Genomic DNA, 11,990 nt, shown 5'->3' with positions numbered 1-11,990 from the left:
TATAATGTCTTGCCGGTGCCATAGGAATGCAAGGTTGCCATCAATGACAAAACCTTCAATCACATACAATGTCTCATTAGAGTGTCCATATGCCAACAATCTCCCCCTTTGGCATTGATGGCAACACTCATGAGAAATTTCAAAAGGATATCCAAAAATGTGTAGACCAAAAATGTTACCAAAAATGTGAGAACTCCCCCTGAGCATATGGTCCCTGTGTTTTTAAATTTTCTCATCCTACTACTCCCCCTTTGGCATCAATGACAAAGGTTAGTAGAGTTTGTAGTTGTACCAATCCGTAACCTCAACCTTGTAGTTGGGTAGTTATTATCTGAAGAAGATCTCCCAAAATTAAGTTTATGCCATCCATAAACTTCTTACTGTCTTTTATTGTTGTCTCAGTTCTATTTACTGTACTAGTGAGATACTACAAGTGCTCTGCCGATGTTTTGCTTCCCTGTGTTAGTGCCTCTAAGATTTCCTTCTGTAGAGATGCTAAATAGTCCAATCTTGGACTTAGTTTAGATCTCAAGAGTTTTGCCTTGTTTATTATTTTCTCTTTTTCTCTTTCCAATTTGAGTACTTCTTCCTCAAAATTTGTTATCTTTTCCTCAAAATCTGATAATGTATCAGGTGAGTTAACAAAATTATCTGCAAGTTTATTGATCTCTTCCTATACCTTGCTCATCTTTTTGTCTACATCTATCGTCAAAAAGATTGTCTTACAGGTGTCTTTGTACAGAGTTTTGTACTCTTTCAATAAATTGCACAGTTCTAGTAGAAGTGTGTCAAATTCCCTATTACACTTCTTTATTCCTTCCTCAAAGAATTTCTGTTTCTCTTTTTCTACATTTTCCTTTACAATTTCTACCTTTGTTTGCTCAAAATTTACAGAAATATATTTACAAAGTGTATCCAACTGGCCTAAAGAATCTTTATTGTTTATATTACAATTAGGAGCTATTGATTTCAAAAATGGAATTGAATCATCTATTGCTTTATAAGCTTGTGAGCTATAATTAGTTATTTTCTTGATAGATTCAAGTAATACCTCAGTCACATTTGATGGTGACCCAACAAACTGAGTGCCGGTGGAAGTGACCATGCTAGTATTGACCTCTAGTAGGTCTGTTTGTGTCTCCATCTCTTTAAGCGCTGGTTTTCCTGCATCATTTCTTACCGGTGGCATCTGTTCTGGAGCCTTTAGCTCTATTGGTTGCTTTGCTTGTGTTTCAGATTCCATCTTTTTCTTTGTATCTACTGTCAGTTGCTCTATGTTTCCTATTACTAGAGGCTCTTTGGATATACTTGATTTATCTATTGTATCCTTATCTACCACTATGTTGATCTTTTGAGTATCAACATTCACAGTATATAGGACTTCAGGATTAGGGTTATTATCCTCTGTATCCATACTCTCAGCTGCCGGTTTATCTTCAATGGTTGTTGTTTTTACCGGTGGAGTATTTAGAGGAGGTGGGGGTAAGTTGTCTCTAAGCTTAATACTTGGTGGTCCACCAACTTTACCTTTCCCTTTGTCCTTCTGATATACCAAAATGGGCTTAGGATTCCTATATTCTTCTTGTTTTTATTTTTCAACCAAGAATATATCCCAACCATTTTCTGTTTCCTTTGAAACCTCTATAACTCTACCTGTCATCAATGAAATTTGCCAGTGTGCAGTGGAAAAAACTGTCTGGTTGGCCTGAGCTATCAGATCATCAATTTCCTTAGGTGAGTTAACTGGGTATACTGCAAGTAGTTTTTCTATTTTAATTTTCTTATCCAATTCAATTATTCCTTGCCTTTTGGCCTCAAGTCTTTTATATAGTTCATTAGGAATTTCATTTAAGACTTGCAACAAAAACTTTATATACATGTCCATGTGTAATATAACACTCTCCTCAACTTGTCCTTTCTCATCATCTGATAGGGTGTCATAGATTTTCCCTATGTTTTTCAATTTACCTTCCTCTGTGATCTCATTCAGTAATATATCAAGAGGGGCCAAGTCAGTGTTTGTCTTTTTCTTCCTTTTGGGTGTCAGCTTCCTCTTAGGTGTGACCTTTCTAACTGGAGATCTCATGGCTTGTTGCTTCTGTCTTGTCCTTCTAGGTGAAGGAGTGGTTATCGGTGAGGGGTCTCTTTTCCTAACAACTCTTTTAAAAGTTGCTGGCATATCTCCTTCTGAGGAAGTACCTACCAGTGATAGATGAATTTTAGGTTGTTGGGTTGCTAACTCATCTTTAGTTATGCCGGTTTTCTTTAATACATGTTCCTTTATGGCTTTTGCTTGTCTAGATCCTTTTCTCACAAATGCCTCAACATTTTTCACTCTCTTCTTAGATTGAATTTGACTTTCTATGGTCTCAACACTACCAAATACTTCTTCCTTTGGTTCATTGGGGGCTTCCAGAAGTGCTTTGGCATAAGTTTCCACTATGTGGTCATCTATTTCATACCCCATCTCTGTTACTTAGATTGTCCTTGGGATGACTGCTTCCATCTAGATCTCATCCTTTTTTATTACAAAACATATATCATCTTTGTATTTGTTGACAATTTCCTATGATAGTCTGATTCTTTTGTTCATTCTGACCTTTAGTGCTTGAAAATACTCATTGATATTCTTTTCCTTGTTTTCACCCATGTTGTTGAATAAGTCTGATAATTATTTTCCTATCGATATGTCGAATCCAAAATCCTTGTTGCCTATACTGGGAGCCTATTTGGTTATATGTAGCATTAAGCATACAAGTAAATTTCCAAACCTAAATGTTCCTTTCTTATCTTTCTTGATTTTTCCTAGGTTATCATTCAATTCATCTTTTAACCATTCACAAACATCAATTTTCACATTGTCCTTAACCATGTCATAAGAACTCTTTATGCATAAACTGGAAACTGAGTTAAGCCTATTAGCATGAGTTGCTTTGTACCCTAAAATCATGCTAATGAATCTCACATTTGTATCAGTTACATCATTAACCCTCAATGATCTCTTGTCAGATGTTGCATCAGTTAACTTCATTACTAGGTTATTGGAGACCTTCTTAGTTTTGTTAGGTCTATTACCAGTGGAAGGTAACCCTATTACTACTTTCACAGCTTCCTTTGTAATTTTGTGCACTGAATCAAGCCAAAAGAATGAACCATGTACCCTGCTTAAAACTATCCTAATCACTTCCTTGGGAAATTCAGGAATGCAGAGGATTTCAGTGAATCCTAGGGTTTCAACAACTTTATGTTCAGGTTTCACATTTTCAGAATTGTAACATATAACAGTCTTATACATGTTTTTGATTTCTTCATCACCTAATTCCTCTATGTTGCAATGAATATACATTCTAAGGTCTTCTGCATAAACAACACCTTTTGGAATTTGGGAAAAAGCACCTGTATTGTCATCTTTCTTAGCTACCTTGGGAACTAGCTCAAACATGGGCCTAGGGCATTTTATAACCTCGACTACTATAGGGTTTTCTATGAATTTAGGTGCAGAGGAGGATGCCATGATGATAAATACCTTTTTTTTTCTGCCTTTGAATGGATTGATTGCTGAAGTGCTTTGCCTCTTTGCTCGAAAATGCCTTAGCTCAGAAATCTTCATGCTCTCTAAAAGTTTGAATGTTTGGTGAAGTGAAATGGAGCCAAAACCTTATTTTATAAAGTCTTTTCTGCTACCTACCACATTAATTGCTTGCCGGTAATGTATTAGCTTAACTTTATTTGCCGGTAATGAATGATTTTCAACTTCTTTTCTCTAATCGAGGGAATAATAGCACATGTGTCATTAGATTGCGAAACCCTCAAGACAATTTTCTTCAATTTGATGAAGAACATCCTGTCGATGGAGCATTTGTTGGTTCTACCGGTGGAGGAGTATCCCCAATATTTATATCACCTTTTCTAATCCTTTGCTTTGAGAATTCTTTCTGAACCTTTTCAACCTTTTCTTTACCTTTCAAACTAGTACTTTTGTTGCCTACCGGTGTACCTTTACTTCTACAAAGTTTAGCAATATGACCAATCTTGTTACATGCATAACAAGTTACATTATTTTTCTGAATAGCTTTCCCATAACCTATGCCAGTTTGTGTTCTGCATTTATTTGATAAATGACCAAATCTTCCACAAACATAACATCTTACATTCATTCTGCAATTTTCAGAGTTATGACCAATTTTGTTGTATTTGGAGCATTGACTAGTGGGAGGATTGATGTTCTAATAATTCCTAGATCTACATTCATTTACCCTATGACCATATTTATTGTAGTTAAAGCATTTTCCATTGAATTTATAAGTATTAGAAGGTCTTACCGGTTTGCTGTGATCCTGGGTATTTGCAGTACCAGAGCTTTCTCCAACTTCAAATCCAATTCCAGAAGTGTCACCTTTGGGTTTTTGATTCTTCAATAAGGTACCAAGTTTTTCTGAGCTTTTCTTGAATTTTTCTTTGTGTTGATTTTTAGTTTCCAATTCCCTTTTCAAGATTTCTTCTTGTCTCATTAGTTCGTTCGAGTCATTCTGAGTATGCATCAGATCTGTTTTCAACATGTCATTTTCATAGCTAAGTCTTGTGTTCTCATTTGCTGCATCACTTAGTCTCCTGGTCAATTCTTCTTCATTCTTCTTTCTATCCTCAATCTCTTTGCAAAATCTCATAGTCATATCCTACATTTCATTTTTTGTTGTCATGATCTCTTGTTTCAATTTGCTTATCATATCACTTAGTGATTCCTTTTAATCATTCTCATTTTTGCAATTTTTCACAAAGTTCTCTTCTCTTATTTCTTGTAACAGTAAGATTTTCTTGAAGTGCCTGAATAATGTCCTGAGCTGCTTTTAAATCATCTTCTAATTTGATATTTTTCAACTTCTATGCATCATAGTCAGTAAGAGCTCCTTCAAGTTGCTTCATCAGATTTTCCATCTTTACCGGTGTCAAGATCTTCCTCAAGTTGTTAGGCTTTTGAAAATAGAGGACCAAGCTCTGATACCAATTGTTAGGGTTCCCACAGATACTGAGAGGGGGGGATGAATCCGTATCTGACCGGTAATGAGATTTTCTTAAAATAGAACATGCAGAACATAAAGTAACAGTATATCAGTATGCAAGAATTAATGTAAATAATAGAATCAAAAACATCCACATGAAAAGAACACCATAACACAAGATGTTTAACGAGGAAACCCGGTGCGGGAAAAACCTCGGTGGGATTTGTGACCCACAATATTCACTTATTGGCCAATAAGAGAATATTACTTACAATAGGGGCCTGCACATGTAGGAAGGCCAATTGCCTAGAGCACATTGCTCAATAAGAAGTCACACTGACTTACAATGAGGATTATGCAAATCCAATGATCTGTACTGCTTTACAATAGCATCTTCAATGCCAGATTCAGTACCGGTTCTTGCTTTGTTCTTTACATATACCCTTGACCTACAATTCGCATATTAGGTCTACCTTATAATTTTCTTTATGCTTCCTATCCATATCCTACAAATGAATACAATGATCTCTTTTATATGCAAGAGTCATTTTACAATTTGCCAAGTTGGCTTACAATAATAAACAAAATATTACATATCAAAAATCTTGTCAGCCTCTGTTCTGGTATACATGTTCTCTTCTGTGTTGGTGTACATCTTCTGTGCCAGTGCCATAGGATTGCAAGGTTGCCATCAATGACAAAACCTTCAATCACATAAAATGTCTCATTGGAGTGTCCATATTCCAACAGTTATAATAACTACTTTCTTGAGAAATCGGTTAGTTATAGTAAGTTCCTTCCTCTAGTGATCGACAACTTTTTCGTCTTTTGAAAAACCTCCAACATAGCCAACATGAACCTGTCAATTCCCAACAAGTGCTCCTCATTCAACGGATTGATGATCACCCACAACTCCATCGGTATTTTGTCCAACTTTCACAACTTGCCAATGCACTAGTTGGAATAACTAATTCTTTAATAAATGAGAATGCATCAACAACTTTTAAATCAATAATGCCTTGAGATTGAATACCTTTGCATCTTTGAAAGCTTGGCCAACTTGCCAATAAATGAGTGCATTTAGTATTTTTCCAAAGGAACTAACTCACCTAAAATTTAAGAGCTCAGTGCATTGACCATTTTGGATATATCAGCATCTTTGTAAACCAAAGCAACTTGTAGTTTACAACCAAAATTATTGAAGAGCTTAATGATTCTCCGCATCCCTTTTCTTTATTCTTCATTGGCATTTGAAATCACTTGAATCACACTTTGATGAATGGTTGTATCTTGTCATTCTTGAATTGATAGCAAAAATGATCATTAAAAAAATTGGAAATATAACATAGAACATTATTATGGTTATGAATTCCTTCTTCCAAATGCCTTTTCTCAAAATGTCCAGCTGTCAAATCTCCATGGAAAGTCTCTATATATATTTACAATAAATACATTTTGTGTATGTTCATGATCATTATCTTCTATGAGATGAGATATCTCCAAGATATTTTTTCAATCAATTTCATTGTTTTATTTTTTATTTTGGCAAACTATATCACCACTTTGCAAGGTCTTTGGCTAAGGTGACAAATCATTTTTGATATTGTGGTGAGACATTTAGCACTACAATATGACTAAGAGGTTATCGATTCAAGAAGATTAACATGAAAGTTCAAAATTTTCTAAGTCTAAGACTGGGGCTAATAGTTGGCTCTGATTGGGGACAAGGACTATAAGGGATGAAGGAGGAACCCAAAGGTTTTGCATATTATTAATGCCTTATCAATTGGGAAATAGAGTCAAGGAGAGGAGACAACAAAAGAGAAACCGACTGGAGAGACCAACCTCAAACCAAAAATGGGACAAACATAGCAAAAAATTCTAACTAAATATGTACATGGTAGGCAAAGCCTGCATGAAACTTCTCCAAGATTGTCATACAAAACCATTCATAGGCTGAGAAAAATAGGCACCTCTACAGAAAAGTGACGTCCACCTATGTAACACTTGTAAGTTTCTTGAGTTGAGTAGATTAACATGTATAAGATGAAAAATATATTTGAGTAGTGAGCCAAACAACCATCTCTCATCATAAATTTGCAGGCTCTCTTGAATCAAATTAGTACCACCTTGAACATTATTGGCAACTTTTCAAATCTTTTCAAGCATACCAATATCCTGTATTTGAAGATCCTTCTGATAGTTTAGATTAGAATAAATCAAGCCTTGAATTGGACATCCTTTATATAATTTGAGATGTGAAGAAGTTTGAGCTGGTACAAGTATTGAATCTTTTCCTTGGAAGCCAGATTCTGAAGAAATGCATTCATTTGAAAACAAAGGATTGATGTAGATGTTTTCACCATAGAAGGAATCATCATTTGGAACTTTCAAGCACCAATATGGGGTACAAACATCATGAGAGTTAACTTCATTGGCTTCCTTCATTAGATCATCCATTACCTCATTGCTTGCTTCACTATTGGCACAATTCCCAAAGCTATCCTCTAATATAGGTGAGTCTTCTTGATCTAAAAAATCAAAAAGTTGATCATTGTGAACTTTGAACTCTCCATAAGGAATAGATTGCACTTCCACCAAGGTTGATTCACCTACATAAATTTTACTTTCATAATTCTTTTCAAAATCCATATAGCCTTCTATATTGCCTTGACTCGGATTGTTCTCCATGACTTTCTTCACAAAATTTGAAAACTTCATATTCAGGTTGCATGTATGATAAAGATTGCATGCTTAGTGTTTCATCTTCTTTCACTTGGGGCTGATCTAGAAGTTCATCAATATCTTCAAAAGTAAAGGTCTCCAATTCTGAAGGAAAAGAAGATATCCACAAAATTTCACTTTTAGTTGCCTCTCCATTGGTCATGGTAATGAAAGGTTTCTCAGAGGTTACTGAAAGTTTGACATCATCAATGCTACTATCATCTCCATTGATTAGTCATGGAATAATAGGAATGCCTTCTCCACAAAGGAAGTTAGCATCTAGAGCATTGCAAAACCGATTGGGAATAAAGACTACTGGAAATTCATCTTTATGCATCCCTTCTTCACCATTCTCTTGATTCTTGGGCCGCATGCATGCCTGGAAAGCATTTGATACCTTTTCTTCAAGCACCTTGTTTTTAAATTGATGGAGGACTTCTTTCTTGTTGTGGTAATATTCATAATGCTCATGGCATACACAGATGCAATCTTCTTTTTCTTCATCACTCACTTCCTCTTGATCTTTCTTTTGACATGTATGCTTATGTGTTGATATAGCTTCATCTTCCTCAACACATGCATAATGTGATAGATCTTTTTCAAAACTTGGATCACAAGACATCTCATCAGTAATGTGCACATCTTCAAGAAAATAATTTTCTCCCACCTCTTTTTTTTCATTCATTTGCAATTTTTGAAGCAAGGAAGGATGCACTTTGTTAGGATCAAGTTGCCTATTAACATAAAAGCTTTTCAAAAATTAAACTTTTTCAGAATCATTAAGATCTTGATTTCTTTGAGCAACAAGTGAAATAGGAGAATCTTTTTCTTCATTAGTGTTGTTGTTTACCTCTAGTTAAGTGAATGATCATAAGCAAGAAAATCAATTTCTTTTCCATCCTTTTCTTTAATATCTTGCAACACTTGACACAAGGAGGGGTGAATCTTATCAAGAGTAAACTACATGCCACCATAATATCTCTTCAAGAATTCAACTTGTATGGGCTCATCAGGAATTTGCTTCTTTTGATATGAGTAGTCTTCATCATCACTTTTACTATCACTTTCCAACTTTCCTTTGTACCAAACCATTAATCTGAATTTGATCTTTTAGATAGAGTCATCAACCTTCATTTTGAAGAAGGTACCTTGAAATGTATAAGGAACAAAACACACTCGTATTTCACTCCCCACCAGAGTCACTAAAAATATGTTGGTAAATAGATTTATCACTGTGAATTATCCTTCAAAATTGACCCTGTTCACCCAAAGAGTAGTGACAAACATTCCAATAGTTGGAGAGATTGCAATCAAACTACAATCTTCCTCTGTGTTTGAGAGGGGTAGCTCCCTTGTATGATGGGGGGTTTTTAGGATTTTTGTGTACTTTTAACCTAAAAGTACGAAAAGGAAGGAAAACACAAAACTAATGAAAGTAGATAACATAAACCTCAATGGCAGATATATGAATACACACTAAGATTCAACAAATGATGACATATACAAAGGGGGTTCAAGCACAAAATAAGTTTTAACTTGCAATGATGATGAAAGGAGGGTGACATATCTCAACATATGAAGAGATGGGTAACTCCCGCACATCCAAACTAAAATACCAAACCTTGATTGTGTTCCATTACATTAATTGCATGAATTATAAGCATTACAATAGATGACAAATGATTTGCACATAGACAAAGATATCACTAATTTGACATATGAAAAAATAGCAATAATAACTCATGAAGAACATATAGAACATACGAACTAAATGCACATCCTTTTTTATTTTCATGAAATTATACAATTTCAAAAACTCTTTTCTACAAAGTGTAAACACAAAAGTCATCAATCTATTTCTTTGAAAATTTCTCCACATTCTTCCCCTTTGTAAGTCTCTGTTTCTTATAAATGAATTGGCCTTGTTTTTATAGGCATCCTACAATAACTACCTTGATAACCAACTCATAACCACTTTGAAAAACCACCTTAAGTAACTACTTAGGATAACTCCCTAGATAATCCACTTAGGATAACTACCTAAGTGACTACTTCTAGTAACTACTTTTTGGAAACAAGTTAGGATAACTAACTTTTACAATAGTATGGTTCAAATTATAAGTTGTGTTACACTAGATGACATAGGCACTTTTACAATAAAACAACTTGAAACTTATAACTTACAAGTTAGGACCAATGTAAGGTGCTTATCCATCTTCATATTCTTCGTTGATCTTTGTGACTGTCTCCTCATCTAGTAATCTTTATTGACATAAAGAATTAGTTTTCGTCAACAAATTTTATTCAAGTACATGTGTGGTTCAACTATTTGATTACGCATCTTTTGCTTCCATGAATACACCTTCTTCAAGAAATCAATGAGTCTTGCATCAATATGACTAACTTTATTTCAAAATATTGTATATTTTATTCACATTTCCCCATAACCATCTTGACATGACATTAAGTGAGAAGAGTTGAATTTCTTCACTAAATGATAAATTTATATACATCTATACATTCTTTGTCGTGGCGATATTTTTATGATCAGAACATTCTTGTAGAAAGAATCTCAAGTGATATGCTCCTTAAGTGTAGCATAAAGCATATTGAAATGTCATTCATTTGAGCTAATAATGTATCAAATATTAAATCACAAGATCACCAATCTCATCAATAGTATCAACAATACTGCAATGACAAACAGTCATGATTGTATTCTTGTTAACATGGCACCTTGAGTAGCATGTCCATAATTAATATTGAGAGCATTTTTGAGCCATTTTGTGCCTTAAAAAGAAAATATGTTCATTGGAATCATCTCCCACAATGGTATCCCTATTGCCTTTATTTTTAAAGATGATGCTCTATGTTTTGGTATGATATTTCTTTCATGCATTCTGTCAACACTTCTTGCACTTCTCGTCATCTCCACATTGGCAAGGTGACTTTGGGCGTATTTGACATATCTGCTCAAAAAATTTAAATTCATTCTAACATGTCTTTTGTGTGCAACCTACTATTATTTCATTTTGCTCCATGAAATTACACCTTCTTGAGGCATCCTGTCAAAGTATCTATTGGTGTATAGTGTAAGAAACCTCTCATAGAGAAAGAGGGAGAGAGGGAGAGAGAGGGGGTGGAGGGAAGGAGACTGAGATAGAGAAAAAGTGAGAGAAGGAGATAGAGAAAGAGGGATAGAAGGAGATAGAGAATTGGGGAGAGAGGGAGATAGGTATAAAAATAGGGAAAGAGAGAGAGAGAGGGGGGGGGGAGAGAGGGAGAGAGATTGAGAAAGAGTGAGAGAGAGAGAGAGAGGGAGAGCGAGGAAGAGAGAGAGAAAGAGGGAGAGAGGGAGAGAGAGGTAGAGAGAGAAAGAGGGAGAGAGATTGAGAAAGAGGAAGAGAGGGAGAGTGATAGAGAAAGAGGGAGAGAGATAGAGAAAGAGGGAGAAGAGGAGATAGAGAAAGAGGGAGAGAGGGAGATAGATAATGAGGGAGAGAGGGAGATAGATAGAAAAAGAGGGGGGGAGAGAGAGAGAGGGAGAGAGAGAGGGAGAGAGGGAGAGAGATAGAGAAATAGGGAGAGGGACATAGAGAAAGTGGGAGAGAGAGAGGGATCTTATGGGGTTGTAAGGGGCCTCACATGTCTTAGAATACCATATGACCCCTTAGGACACAATTAAGACATCATATTTCCCTATGGGGTCATGTTGTGTACTAGGATGTTGAAAGCGGTCATGGTGTATCTTGAGGGGTCATATGGTGTCCTAAGGGTATGGTGTCATTAGGGGTCATATGGCCCCTTTTAACATCCTAGTACATGACATGACCCCTAATGACACTGTATGGCCCCTCAGGACACCATATGGCCTCTTAGGACAATATGATGTCCTAATGGGTCATATGAGGTAATTAGGGGTTAGATGGAGTCATTAGGGGTCATATGAGGTATTAAGGGGCCACACATGTGTTAGAACACCATATGACCCCTTGGGATACCACAAGACCCATTAGGACATCATATTGTCCTAAGGGGTCATATGGTGTCATAAGGGGTCATGTCGTGTACTAAGATGTTAAAATGAGTCATGTCATGTACTATGAATATAGAGAATGATGGATAGAGGGAGAGAGAGAGAGAGAGAGAGAGAGAGAGAGAGAGAGAGAGAGAGAGGGATTGAGAAATAGGAAGATAGGGAGAGAGATAGAGAAAGAGGGAGAGAGGGTGAGAGAGAGAGAGAAAGAGGGGGGGTGGAGGGAAGGA

This window comes from Cryptomeria japonica, chromosome 7 (assembly GCF_030272615.1).
Source record: "Cryptomeria japonica chromosome 7, Sugi_1.0, whole genome shotgun sequence".
Classification (NCBI taxonomy): domain Eukaryota; kingdom Viridiplantae; phylum Streptophyta; class Pinopsida; order Cupressales; family Cupressaceae; genus Cryptomeria; species Cryptomeria japonica.
This window is presented reverse-complemented; position numbering follows the sequence as displayed.